The 15013-nt window shown below is 46.3% G+C and overlaps 1 long non-coding RNA gene across 2 annotated transcripts; it reads left to right on the forward strand.

Moving 5' to 3' along the window:
- The first annotated feature begins 9623 nt into the window (after positions 1-9623).
- On the forward strand, positions 9624-14023 carry LOC138685584 (uncharacterized). Of its 2 annotated transcripts, none has more exons than XR_011324879.1 (3): positions 9624-10283; positions 11705-11987; positions 13539-14023. It is a non-coding gene; the product is annotated as an uncharacterized lncRNA (long non-coding RNA). The 2 variants fall into 2 exon arrangements; XR_011324880.1 differs by having other exon boundaries at positions 11741-11987.
- Positions 14024-15013: the final 990 nt, after the last annotated feature.

Below are 15013 nucleotides of genomic sequence, written 5' to 3' on the forward strand. Positions count from 1 at the left end.
TGGGTGGCAGCTGTAACCATCCATGTTAAATGATCTAAAGACCAAGCCTGCACAAGGGAGAGGAGACGAGTGGAAACCAAGGGTGTCTGTGTTCCTTAGGAAATATGCTGCTTTGTTCTGGGTAATTGCCCTGTTAGCTTTTCAGTGGTCCCTTTCAAATTAAAATCTCCTCTTCAGAAAAAGCTTGACCTCATCTCTAACATTTCTGTATCTCTAAAGTCATGAAGGGCTTGTAGTGAGAAATCTTTCTAAAGCCACCTGTGTACTGGCTAATTTTGCAGTGATTTTGGGGAAGGAAAAGTCAGGTCTTTCAGTTCTCCACAGTGACTCCCACCTGTTCTGTCCAGGCCATCTTTTTAGATCAAACTGACATGGCATCTCAAGAGAAGTGTCAGAGAGCCAGGAGAGACTAGTGTTGAAAATCCAAAGGTGCTTGGTCAAGCAAGGCTGATAGTAGTCCCAACTGGTTTTGAGAGGGAGTCCACATAAAGATCCTTGTCCTTACAACACCTAGTGGAGGACCTGACCTGAGCCTGCTCAGAAACCATAACCTTTAGGATCACAACGTTTGAAATGTTGGAGAGGGAGGGAGGAGACACCTCTTACCAGGTGTGGAGGGAAGAGCTCTGTGCATGCATTAGAAAAGACAGCAAAGCCCTGTGGGCAGGTGAATACCAAACTGCAGGGCCAGTGGCAGTTGTGATTTGGTCTCCGCATCTCAGTGCATCAAGTGTGAGATGTTGAGCCAGTTTCTTGTGACTGGAAGGCTTACAGCATATCGTCATGGTTGCTTTCAGCACATCTTGCTTACCCAGATGATGGTACGATCATCTCATACTTCATGGGCCTGAAGAGAACAGTTAGTCTTGTAACATGACAGGACAAGGTGAAGAGGCAGGACCAACTTCATGTTTGAAATTATTGGGTAACAACTGGAAAAGGTTAGCCATCACTCCAGATCAGAAGTCTGTAAAGAGGGCTTGTTACGGAGCAGCTAAGTACTTGGAATACAGCCCATTGAAACTGTTGCTGAATTTGCACACTTACCACCTCAGCAAGCTGAATCTTTCAGGTTTCTGAGGGCTGGCAAAGGTGTACAAACAGGATTTTCCCATTTGTCTTGCAGTGGGTTCTTTTCATCTTCTGGAAGTAAAACAATTATTTGTTATCCCACCTGGCATGCTTGATGCGTGAAAGTCATCAGAATGATGGAGACAAATGTGGACAGTCAATTATAGCTACTGTCAAACTATGGAGACGATAAGGTGCTGTGCTGTTTTTCTGAGAACCTAATGAAAATACAGTGTGTTGATCTGAATTGATTTCATTTTAGGAGTATGATATAAGCTTAAATATTACCGTGTTTCTGGTTGTTAACAACGTTATTAGCGAAAATTATCCAGACTTGTGCCTGAAACGCTGATTTGCCATGGTGGCTGCCTTTTCCCACAAGTGGCTTGGGTTCCCAGGTTGGATTAGGCCTCAAAGAGCAATGAGTTTTGCAGCCTTATCTCCAGGTCCCTCACCTGCAGGTTAGGATGGGAGCCTCCAGATGGAGCTGAGGGGTTGACACAGACAGAAAGATGCTTCCTGACCTCAGGGGCTTCAGGTGCTAAAGCCCAGAGGGAGAACGTGACGTGAGACGGGACCGGGACCTGCTGGGTCTGTGCTTCATGGAGCGACGCTCCCTGTCTCAGGGTTGGCCCTGGGTGGTGGGTTCACGAGCATCGTGGGGAGAGGATAACCAGCCTCTGCACAAAGCCTTTGCAAGAGACATCTGCGGTAGGAAACAGCCAGGCTTGCACACGTCCGAGATGCTTTTGGGTGCTGGTGGTAAAACAGGGGGTGAGTACCGCTTTCACAGCCTGTACAGGGAGAGGAGCCTGCTAGAGCCTTTGCTCTGACCTGCCACATAACACGCACCATTAAATTTCACCCCAGCTAAGGTCTGGAGACTGTCAATGTTTTCCCAAATACAATCTTTTTTCCCTACTTTTTCCTGCCTTAGCAACCTGCCACCGTTCGTCAGCAGGCTTTAACGTATGCCACTGTGGAAAAGAAGGTGACACGCTGCCGAGGTAAAGGAGATCTTTCTTTATTAAACCTTTTAGCGCGCAGCCCCCTTCTCCCTTGGGCGCTGGCACAGGAGGAGGGCACGGACAAAAAGCTGAAAGCAAGCCAGAGCCACGGCGGCGGGGATGGGGTCACCGCCCCGGCGTTGCTTGCTGCGGCCGAGGCATCGGCTGCTGTCGAAGCGCTGACTCTTTGTGAGTGAACTCCGTGAAAATGTAACAGTAGGTACTGTACACTAACTTAAAACCTAATGTGTTATTCCTGGCTTTTATATACCTGGTTACCCGTGGATAAAGCTATATGATATTTATTATAGCAGGGCAGGACTGCTTTGTAATCTGAATATGCTGCATTCACACCAGTGACTTGAACAAAGTGTTTCTTCATTTCTCTAGCCATTAATGGTTTTCTCATAAGAAACCATGAAGTCAGTTTTGTTGTGTTTGTCAGCTGGGTTTTGACTGCGTGTATTTTCTTCCACAAAGGGGTTATTCAAAACCTCCCCTTCAGTCCTAATTAATTGCAGACCGGGTGGAAGGCGAGCCCGGTGGGGCTGGAGAGGTTCCCGTCTGGTTTCCATTTCGCCCGCGGGCCGTGTGTGGAAGCACGGCTGGCTCCCGGCGCTGGGACCTCGCTGCTGGGCACGCTCCGGCCAGCCTGCCGCAGCGAGGGGCGAGCGCCGGTATTGGCAGGCATTACTTATTTATTGATCGATCGGCCTCCAGCCTGCACCCCGGGGTGCTCATCGGGGGCACCTGTGGGCAGAAAGTAGCTCTGTGCTGGCAAAAGAGGACGAAAACCCCAAACCGCCCCACACCTCCAACCCTATCTCCTTCGGATAAAGGCCCACGTGACTCTTTTGGAGACAAACTCCCTATTCACAGCGTTTAAATCTTGTGACGTTTAGCTGTGCTTTCTTTCAGCTCTTGGTCTGTTCCAGGATTTCCTCTCTGCCATCTCCCGGTGCCAAGGTCTCCTACCAGGGAACCACTCAAAGTGAGGGGTTTCACAGCGGTCCCACCGCCTTCAAATGCCACCGTGTATTTTACCACAGCTGTGACAGATGTGGAACAGTAATGCTCCCTGTGAAAAAAAACCTTATGCTTAATAAATGTGCATAGTGAGTGAGTACCCTGGCTGGCTTAAACTCTCCAGAGCCTCTACCTATCCTTTTAATTTATGCATTTCATCTGCCTGCTGTAAATATACACAAAGGCCAGAGAATACTTCTGTTCCCCCAGGAGAATATTTTCTGTTGAGTTTGGCCATGCAGAGCTCTCTTTTGCAGATGAGTTATGAAACGCAGACTAATAAAAGCAGGAGGCTCCTCCAAACATTGCACAATGGCACGTTGGGATGAAAGGTGGACTCACGGTCACGTTGCCCTACAGGAAACTGCATCTCGTTGCAAAGCATCAAAATTTTAAAAGTACTACAGAAACAAGCCCCTTCCAAAGGAGAGTTTTATGGAAATACCATCTCCCTCAGACAGAAAGGGGGTCTCTTTGAATGAAGTTTGAGGCTCGCATCTGCCTGCTGGGTAGTACCCGTGGGGAGAGCAGGGTACAGAGAGCCACGTGCTGCAAAACAAGGAGGTGAGAAATCCTGCTCCCACCACGCACGGCCCATCATGGTTACACAAGGGCTTGTGCTTTGTTGGGTGCCAGGGTGAGTATCCTAGTTTCAGCGGGGATAGAGTTAATTTTCTTCCTAGTAGCTGGTACAGTGTGTTTTGGATTTAGTGTGAGAATAATGTCGATAACACACTGATGTTTTAGTTGTTGCTAAGTAGCGCTTATCCGAAGTTAAGGATTTTTCAGTTTCCCATGCTCTGCCAGCAAGCAGGTGCACAAGAAGCTGGGAGGGAGCATGGGCAGGACAGCTGACCCGAACTGGCCAAAGGGGATATTCCATACCACAGGACTTCATGCCCAGTATATGAACTGGGGGGAGTTGGCCAGGAGGGGCAGATCGCTGCTTGGGCATTGGTCAGTGGGTGGTGAGCAATTGCATTGTGCATCACTTAGGGTTTTTTGTGTTTGGTTTTCTTTTTAATTATATTCCTTTTCATTACTATTATTATTATTATTATATTTTTATTATTATTATTGTTAGTATCACATTTTATTTTACTTTAGTTATTAAATCGTTCTGATCTCAGCCCATGAGTTTTACTTTTTTTGACCGATTCTCCTCCCCATTCCACTGGGTGGTGGTGGGAGTGAGCGAGCGGCTGCGTGGTTGCTGGCTGGGCTTAAACCCTGACAGTGAGAAACGAGGGCAAACATGCTTTCTGCTTCAAGCAGCTTTCAGTATAGTAAATTAAAAGTCAGACATAAAAATGCCTCAGGAAATGCCAAGGATGGTCCTAGCATAGCACATAACAACAATTTTTTATTTGGCATTTTAGTGTCTTCTGCACAGACAGAGAGGAGGATTTCTGAGTTTTGCAGGAAAAGTGGATGCTGTAAGAAGGATGAAACTACAAAAAGGACTAGAAATTATCACAGCAGGCAAGAGGACAGCAGAGGCAGAGTGCAGAAGTGAGGCAGGATTTACTGACTACTAAGTTCAATAATGATGTTGGAATAGGACGTGCCAGGCCAGAACACTTATTCTAGCACCATCCTCTGAAAAGTGATTTCAGATGCTTTCAAGGACAGAGCGAGAAATCCCATAGTAAAATGGAGTGAAATGGGGAGAGAGGTGAAGGTGTTAAGGAATTTCTGGAACAGGGTAAGCAGGTTGCTACCCAGGACATGGGAAAACTGCACGTGTTGGGTAGGATGCAACTGTCTCCCATCTCACCCTGTGCAGCCGGGCAGGTAGGCAACGCCAGGGGCAGAGGGCTCTTGCACCAAGGGTTGCACAATTAACCCACGCCAGTGAAAGCTGGGCTGTATCAGTAATGTGCATACTGCAAAGGACCTAAGGAGGTTGTCTCTTCACGTGTGAAGACAAGCAGGAGATTATTCCTGCCACGTGGCACGGTTATTGAGGGAAGCTGACACCCACGGCTGTTCGGAGAGCTGTGCCTACGCTCTCCCGCTATGCATCAAGGGTACCGAGCAAGAAGGGCTGGGAAGAGGATGTTCAGCTGTACATCACCATGGCAGGTGCAGTTGATCAAGTGAGCATAAAAGTGATGCTGCCAAGAAAACTCTGCTGATGCCATGTGAAAGAAGGCGTTTCTGTGACCAGGACCTGTGTGACAGATCAGGCTGCTTGGGCTTGGTCTAGGAGTGTTTCAGGGCCCAAAGCCTTTTGGGTCTTTATATACATCTCTCATTGGCATCCCCACCGCTCTGAATGCAGTCTGCTACCGAAGGCAATTGGGTGCCCTCACACTGATGCTCCATGACAAACTGCTTACTGATCTCTTGGCTTTTGAGGTTAAAGGGATTTCTAAGATAAATGGATTTTCCACATATTGTCTATTTAAATGACTATGCGTCTTTAATTAATTATTGAGCAACCTATTACACAGACACCTATTATCACAAACTGGTGAAAAATGAAAGAAAATCTTTCCATTAAAATTCTTCTAGAAAGAAATAAGGAATACAGTCCCTCACTACAAAAGGAGAGTGAACTCCTAGAAATCATGGTACAAACAAGATGTAGCAAAAAAGTGTGCAGGAGCCTCTCCTTTGAAAGGGCTGCAGTGAGCGTATGACACTTGGTACAACAAACCCTGAAGGCTAGGCACTTCAGAAAAGATAAGCCTGCTGCTTTCCACCTCCACCTTTGCAAAAAAAGGGAAAAAACAAGCAGGAAAAATTACAGTCTTCAGCAGAGGAGTGATGTCTTTTATATATGCTGCAGATATTGAGTATCCACTTGAAATTACTGAAGTCAGAGGGGAAAAGAAGCCTCCGATCGGCTCCCGTTTTCCAAAGCACCAATCCACAGAGTTCAGGCACGTGAGCTCTGTTGACTCCACCAAGTGATTAGGGGAGCTGAGGGGTTTGGGCATCATTTAGATGTAAAAGTTTTGCCAGAATAACCACCCTGGTCAGCCCTCTGGTCGCAGGCAGCGCACGCAGGCAAAAATGCTTTGCCAGTATATATTGCAGGCATGGTGATCAATACAAGATGTACAAAAGCAAATCTGTATGCTTGAAGGGTTGATTCTATATTAAGGCTTTTGCTGCCACAAAAATGTTGTAACAACAACAGCAATGAAATCACAGCAGCTATAACTGACCACAACTATTAGGCAAAAGTTTTATGTGACCATTTAGCTTAAAAAACCCCATGTCTCACAGCCTTAGCATCAGTTTTTGGGATGTGTTTATGTAAGAGTTGTGGCAGGTGAGTTGCAAGTCAGTAGAGCTCAAGGGTTTGGCGTGAGAAACAGGAAAAAGAAGAAAGGCTGGAATGATGCTTTTTTAGTCAAATGAAATATACTTTCATTGTTGCAAGGCTTTAGGAGTGCTTAACAGAAACCTTATCTCCTAGCTTTTTTTAAGAGCTCATTCCATTCGTTATTTGGTATATCTTGTACTGAATCAGGAGGACACAGGGATGAGGAGTCTATCTCCACCTCTTGACTCAACTCTGCTGGAGTTGTTGGGGCATAATAACAACTCCTGAAACTGTTCTTCCCATCAGCTTTCCTCTTCATTGGTAACAGCCTTGAACAGTTGTTGACGTACTGCTGCAGAAGAAAAAATGTTTTCTACCTGGGAGGCAGTTTAATCAGTCATGGGGCACCGCTCTAATCAGTGCAGTTTGATCAGTGTTTGCAGAGAAAGGGATAAGCACTGTAGATTGTAAATTCTTTTAAAAATCAGGCGAAGTGTCTCCCAAGCAGGGCAAAGAAGTGGCTACAGCCTCAACTAGATCACCTGAGGAGGAAAAAAAATAATTCCAGGGCTACTACAGAATACACCTGAAAATGTTTTAAAGTACATATCAAAGTGACAATATGTCAAAATGTCCGTTGCAGTCCTGTTAACTTGCACTAGGTATGGGCCCATCTTTTACTGCAGACCACAGCACCTGGCAGGCAGCTCCAAGGAATGCTTACAAGCGAGATGAAAGGTCATGAACATTATTTTCAGGGAAGAAAAATGTCCACCTAGAAAACTGATAAAGCAAAATAGTCACATGTAAACAGGAGACCCCAGGGTATCAAAAGCAATTAAAAGAAACTTCTGTAATCATGACTGTAAGCCATTTTCCAAAGGTAGTAAAAGAGAGAACAGAATTATCCTTTCAGGTCTGTGTTTCAGACTACAGTGTCACTGATAATGCCCAGCTGGAGGAAGAACAAAATGATGGAGCTAAGATGCTGAAGAAAAACCATGGCCCCATCCATCTGACCCAGTAATCAGTGCAGGATTTGGCTTTTTGTAATGCCTGAGAAGTGTCAGCACTAGCTGAACCTGAAGCCTGAGTGATGTTTTTCTTGCCAACCTGTGTTAGTGTCTCCTTCTTTAAGACAAGTTTAATCATGTTCCCAGGAACGGTCGTGCAGAGACAGCGCTGAAGGCCTGCGGGAGATTTCTGTAGCAAGCTACCCTTGAACTGGAACTGTCCTTGTGGTATGGCACCAGAACTTTCTAAAAAGCTGATGGGACATGGGAGACCCTCAGCTGCTCGTCCAGAGACCTTCAGAAAGTCAGAGCAGTTGCAGCATTCTCCTTACGACTTTCCTGGTCATTGCTGATTTGTTGCAAGAGTGTTTGTGTGTAAATGCTCAGTTAGTCATGCTATGGCCAGCCCTCTCCTCCGACCAGCAGCTTTTGTGATGATGAATCTTGATGTCACCTGTGGAGCAGATTGTGCAGCATCTCCGGTATAATTGGGCAGAAGCATAAATCTGGTTAAGAGAGGAATTTTGTTTCCACACAAATCCTTTGGGAAGCAGGGATGATAGATGGAAAAAACCATCAGCAGGACTTTAGGAAAATACATATTTCAAAGTTTGCCAGTGTGTGGCAGTGGTCCTTTAGTTATGGCAGTCACACAAAGTGAAACACAGTTAAGTTGCACACTTTGTTGTGGAGGCCAACTTGGAAGACAACCCAGACAGCTGCTCACAGGGCATGCAAGGATTCAAAACAATCTTCAAAACACCAATTAAATAAAATCATGTTTAAAAAAGAAATCACTGCAAGATCTACAGTAGCTTGACCTCAGGTGTGACAGAAATGAATTGCTAATAAAACCTGCCAAGGAGGAGCAGTTTAAAGGACGCCTTTAACACTTTTCACAATAAAACAGTTTTCATAAACAGCTCATATATCTCCCAGGCTCCCTTGGATGTGTTGCTGCTGAGTGATTCTGCAGTCATTAATGGATTGCAAACTCCCCCTGCTCCCTGCAACCAACGTCAAATAATTAACAACTTAGTACCTTTCCAGGACGATAGCCTTCTAAGAAACATGCTTTGAAATGCACCACGTTTGAGTAACGGGCATAGCTGAAAGCCACCAAGGGTTGGATATCTCACTGCTTTTTGGACCTCTGGGAAACTCCCTTGGAAAATCTGCCTCATACAACTCGAGCTCTCACCTGCAGGGGCATTGCTTTGGCAGCAGCCTATAAAGCTGAGAGACAAGTACAAGGACAAGCCCAGATCCATTTAAGGACTAAGTTTGAAGCCGTGGTCTTGAAAATGTCTGTTTAGCTTCTGCCTCAGCCTGGAGGCACCTGGTGTGCACCATTCACAGGGCCCGAGGAGTGGGGCAGTGCCCTGCACAGGAGCCGTTGTGGCTTCTGCTCGCACATTGTCTAGGGATCTCTTTGCTGACCCAAATGTTTCCTCTGGATTTTATCCAGAAGCTGTTGCATGTGAAACAGAGACACTGCTGAGATTTGGGAGAAGGTGTTCTTTTGCCTACGTGACTGTCCTAACCATTGGGAAATGGAGAAAGAAGTAGTGAGATCAAGCTGGTTGCAAAAGTGGCTGGGAATCACGACAAAGATTTGCCAGGAGAGTGAGACAGAGGAGTGGAGAGCTCTTCTTGGAGCAGGGGAGTGATGGGTGACTGGTTCAATTGGCCCTTATCTGCTCCTCTAAGAGGTGCCTGTGTTGGATGCCAACTGATGAATAGGCTGCATTGTAACAGTAAGCACGCTGAAGCCAATTTGGTTTATGTTTTGTTTTCATTTTTGTCACTAGTCTTAAAAACACACTGGTGTCACTGTGGGGCTGTAAGGAGGAGGACGTGGCTTCCATGGCCGTAAGCAAGAGCTCCCTGTGCACTCCCACGAGGTGCTATCACGGCACGGGGAGTGTACAAGGCAAAGGGGAGAGTGCTGGAGGCACAGCATCAGAGGCAAAGCAAAAGAATCACTGTATTCAGAGAGCCAAGTTCACACTCAGCCTGCTAATTTGAAGGCAAAATGGTAGCTCGTTGCATGAGTGGTATTTACAAGCACTTCTGGGTGTATGCAGAACGCTTTGCTTGCCTTAGACAATGAGTTACTCTGCTGAGTGCAAACGCCGCAACTGTATTTGCAAATGGTTACCTTGGCATTTGGGTGGTATATGCCTGTGAGAGACTCTGTGCACATTTAAAATGAGGCATTGACAGGTAGCATGACCTGAATCACCTCTTTTTTTAGGGTGAAAACCCAGTGGAAAGCTTTCCTAAGCAGGAAATATCCAAAATGCTTCTACTGAAAACCTTTCCTCCCCCATCATCTGGTTGAAAGGACAGCATGTGCCTCTGCCAACAGTGGTGCTGTGGCAGTGATTTCTTTATCTTCTACAGAGCTTTATCGCAGTGATAGTAGTTCAGCTGTGGAGTGGACAGTGCAGAGGGGGCAGTAAGGAAAAGAACTGGACTTCCAAAATAGAGGCACCTGACCCCACAATGCCTGGCACTTTAGAAAAGGGAATGTGAAACCACAGTACTTTAAAAAGCAAGTGGTGAGAAGGGTAGTGGTTTGAGAAAATAACACGTTTGGGTGTCTCTTGTTTTTGAGGAATGATGAGCTGATTCTCCTGCCAGCTACTGCCAGAGCTCCCTCAGTCTTTTATTACGAGCTTTACCTTCACTGACCGAGCCGCATCGTTTCTCTCTTGCAGATGGCCAGATGCGGAGCTTCAGGGACCTTCCCTGATGTTGATCCTGGCGACTGAATGAAAATCGCGGCATCGACGAGACTCGGAAGCTTGCTGACCCAAACGGGAACACAACCGAAGTGCGAGGAAGGTGCCCCCACGGGCGTCCCCCCCTTGCTGCAGGGATGTGGTGAGTGCAGGCACGCCTGTGGTCAAGAACTTGAACTTTGGTGGGAGGTATCTGGCTGTGCCTTTTCAGGGATGATTGAGCACATTATTAACACAGGACATGTCCAAACATAGATGGCGCAACAGTTTAACTAATCATTAAACTGTTAATTTTAAAGCTGTGGCTCTAAAGCTCTACAGGCTGCTCGCCTTAAGGTCCGCGTCTGCATAGGCACAACCACCCGGGTTTGACAACGGTGGCAAGCAGCTGGGGAGTAAGGTCGCCCCTAAATCCACAGCAGCTCTGGCCAAAACAGCGCGTCCGACCGTGCCCTGAAACAGGAGGCTCTGCCTGACCACAAGCCCCTTGATCTATCCTGTGCCTGCAGATGCAGTAGCGAAATCAGTGTTTAAAATCCAGTGAGAGGTTGCCAGAGCCCTCAAAACTTCTCATTCCTTACAGCATTTAAGGGATTTTACCTTCATAATCACCCTTTGATAGGGAGAGCATGCATTCTCCTTCTACCAACTGTAAACAGATCTACAGGATTAATTAAGTAACTGGCGTAAGGTCATGCAGGAAGCTGTGGTTGAACTGGAGATTTCGGTGCTGGCCTGTGAGCCCTGGCCCGCTTCCCTAGTCATCGGCCGCCTGCCTGCCTGCCTGAAGGAATAAAAGGCAAATTTGCATCTTCTAAGTGCCTATCGTATTACTGAGATTGGGGATTTGCATTGCTGTCTCAAGTTCCTGATTTCTATTATTAGGTCTATTATAGATTTCTCTGTGCTGAGTTTGCCATAACGAGCGATAATAAAAGATATGAAAAGATAATGTTGTATCCCCAGACACTATTTCAATGTGACTGTGACAGTAAGGGTATGAAAACTGTGCTTAAACCAGACTATTATTTTAATACATCTACCTTGCCAAGCTCTAAAATCCAGAAAGGAGCTATAACTAGAGCTGGTTACAGTATATGCATTGAGTTTCACTGGGTAGGAGCATGGCTGAATGAACAGAGAGATAAATACTGTTGGGTAATTTAATTTTTATTTCCTTCTATTTGGTGGATGTGTGTTCCTTTAGCTGCGTGTCAACACCAAGTATTTCACAATGTAATTTTTTACCAGTGTGTGCAGATCTTTCTCCTTTGATAGCACAACACCAGAGGTTTGCTTGCCTCGTAAAGTTTATTTTGAGAGTGTCTCATTTCAATGAACAAGAGTATGCCACAAGCTCTCACTTGTTGTATGGGCAGAAAATGTAATTCTGCCGGGGTGGGGCATGCCAGGAAGAAACGGCAGTGCATTTGATAGCTCATCACACCGGTGGTTATCTGAAGGGCATTCATTCTGCAAGTCACACCTTTTCCTCTAAGAAAAAGAGACATTTCCTCTATAGTAATATTTAACTCTTAAGATTCCCCTCTGCAATTTTTCTAGAAAATATCCAGGAAAATTTGCCCGTCTTATCTTTAGGATTGGCCCCTGTGAAAAGGACAAAATGAGCGCAGGTGTGGACACATCAGATGAGTGGCTGTGAGGCACCAAAAGAGCAGCATGGCTGCTGCAGCTACGCTGAAGGCAGATGTCAAGTCCACTGTAAAAAGCCAGCCAGACTGTGCAGAGGTTAACCAGGTGGCAGCGCGGATCATTTGGTTACACACCAGACACCCCTTCTGCCCTGCTTCCAAACCATGCAAAAGAAGAATGGACAGTGTGACAGGTTTGCTGTGTTACTTTTAATAACAGTTTTCTTCCTTTGCAATGTTCAGTTTTACTAATGTGGCTGATGTCCTATTTTAGAGAAAGAGAATTTTTGGCAGAGGTCTTTCACAACTAGTTAAAACGTTTTGCTAAAAAGTGCGCAAAACAAATCCCAAGGGAAAAGCAAGACCCGTCCCAAACAAACTTTGCCGAAGAGGAGATTAGATTTCAAGTAATAACAGAGTTTATAATAGAGAACATTTGCTTTAAGGGTTGCCAAGGATAAGTCATTTCAGGAAGGAGAAAGGCTCACTAGGTAGCAGAATGAATAGAGGAGATCTTAGAAATATGGGAAGAAAAGGAAACAACCATGAAATGAAGCTGAACAAAGAAAGAGAACACAAATATAGGAAAACAGGCTAACAGTTGTGATGGAGAACTGGGTAAACAGTATTAAAACAAAAATCCACTCATATTTGTGCATATAATTAAGGAAATTTGCTTAACCGTTCTTGCCTTCTGTTTGCATGCGCCTGTCATGACCATTAGGTCAACTGAACCGTACTGCCACGGTGGTTCAAAGAATGATTATTTCAAAGCTATAGGTACAAGTATTTGCAAAAGCAAGCAGAAAATCACGACGTGTTACTATTAGCACTGAAATGACTTGCCTTGTCCTCCAGTCAGGAAATGGAAACAATGGCACACAACTTTATGTGACCAACACAACTTAATTGCCAATAACAAATAGTCCCAGGGAACTGTTTTAGAACAATTGATGGATGCTAACTGGGAGATTGCATCACTTTGAATCACAAAAGTGTGTATGGAAATAGACATGTTGTTGGTTATTCCAAAGACAGAAAATCATGGTGTCAATGGATAAGCTGTTTGACATAAACATGCAAGCATCTTCAGCTAGGGGGAAGTGGGCTTAATGGTGATGTGGAGGGAAGAAGAACCAGAATCTGAAGCAAAGTGTGAAGGCAAAATGATTGATGGGGGAGGAAACAAGCGAATTCGGAAATCTGATAAGAAAACTGGCAGCAGAGTTTTGGCTGTGCTTTTTATAACCTTAGAAGTGCTTAGAAATTGAATAGCTTGTTATTTCGCCAATATTAGTGTTAGGCTGGCTGGCCTGCCCCTTCCTCCCTGATGGATGAACTTTTTATGATGTTTACTCATTTCCAGCTCTGCTGCATCACTGCATCTTTTTCTCTGCCTCCTCAGATGATAGGTAACTAAAGATAGCAACTCTTTCTTACGCAGTTCCTTGACAGCTGGCAGTAAATGACCCATGTCCCTGCAGATATATTTTTGATTCAGTTATTCTGTCATTTGTGTTTCACTAATCCTAACTCTTATTATCACCCAGGCTCCTGGTCCCTTCACCTGTGCAGTGACTATAACTGCCCAGGGTTTCCCTTATTCCCATAATTTACCATGACCTGAACTCTTACAGGGCTCTTGTGCTTTTTTCTCTGTCCTCACTCCATTTCTTTCACTTCTGTGTATTTGCATTGGATGTCTAAAGCCTTTGAAAAACTCCTTGTTGTGATCTGCCCTGCAGCACTCCTTGCCAGCCCTGTTTTGGAGGCGGTGGAGAGAAATGCCGCTCGTGGGGTGTTTTTTGGATTGGTTCTGCACAAAATGTTCAAGAACACCCGGTAAGTGTAGCCAAAATGGTGCTGTTTATTGGTGGTGAGTGCATACCAGCAAAACATGTGCGTTACCTCCTGCTGGTGGCAGAAAAAAGGAAAACCGCTTTGATGAAGTATTAAAAGATTGTTTTACTTTTACAGATTCCACAGAAAATTCGGTACAGCCAGAAACTAAAATACCGCTCTGTATACAATGGCAGTATTGATGCTGTTTTACTTCAGGCATGTAACGTAGGCACTTTGGATCACACCCCCATCTTTCTTGGTCTCTTTCTTGACTATATAGGGAATTTGGTCAGCTAACTTTGGTCTTGAATCACACCCACAGCAGATGACTAACGCTGCCCTAAACACAGATTTGTAGCATAAACCCTCATCATTTCCACTGAATGGATCTGGCACTTTTCTCTTGGCAGACGTGGTGCCGGCGGTACCTGGAGGCGTAACGCAGGTGACCTCGGCCAAGCGGGTGGCTCCCACCCATCCCTACCACAGCAGGAGAAATGGCTGGACAAGGGAAGATCTCCTGTCCTGGGACAGCACGGGTGGCCGGGCAGCCGCAATACCAACTACTCTCCGTGGATTATTTACTGGTATCCTCCCTGCTCAGTGGCTCCCCGGGTGGCCGGTGCTTGTGCGAGCTGGATACAGCCTGGCTTCCTCCCTCTGCCCCCATGTATTTTTCGGGTACCACATGATGCTGAGCAAGAGTGGCTGCCGGAGAGGCTGGCGAGAAGGAGGGGAGGAGGTGGCGGGGCTTTCCGGGGCTTCCCCCACGTGCTGCCCACAGCCTGCGGGCAGCAGCCGCTGCACTGCTGGTGCGACTGGGGGAGGCTGATGCTCTCCCCTGTGCCACTTCAGCTAGTATTTATCCTGGGTTTTTTCAAAATCCACCTCGTAGCTCTGTAATTTCTTGCAACCAGATCTTCACCTTTGGCTTGTTTGTCCTCCCAGTTTTCCATAGCAAGCTTTGTCCTCCCAAGCTTTCCATAGCTTAATGCTAGTGGAGTCACATCCTTAGCGGGGGAAGCCCCTCTCTTCAGCCCCCAGGATGGGCAGAGCCCTGCCCGAGCACTCACTACCCCTCTTCAAGCCCCAAGCACACTTCCTAGAGAGGAACCAGGTGCAAAAAGGGTTTCTGCGTGGACGGCACAATCGATGTGCCCGTTCAGTGCTGAGGCTGCCCGGCTGCTGGCGGTACCAGTGGGGAGGTATTCGGGGGGCTGCTGGGAATGCAGCCGAAGCGAGGTCCCTGTTCAGCAAAGATCGCCGAGCAGGTCTCTGCCAAGGGTGTCTCCCAGCCGCTTCTGACCCACTTCCCCAGCTGATCGCTTTTCCAGCGGTGTTGTGACACCTTCCCATTCGCCTTTCTCCCAGCCGGCTA

Source organism: Haliaeetus albicilla, chromosome 6, assembly GCF_947461875.1.
Source record: "Haliaeetus albicilla chromosome 6, bHalAlb1.1, whole genome shotgun sequence".
NCBI lineage: Eukaryota > Metazoa > Chordata > Aves > Accipitriformes > Accipitridae > Haliaeetus > Haliaeetus albicilla.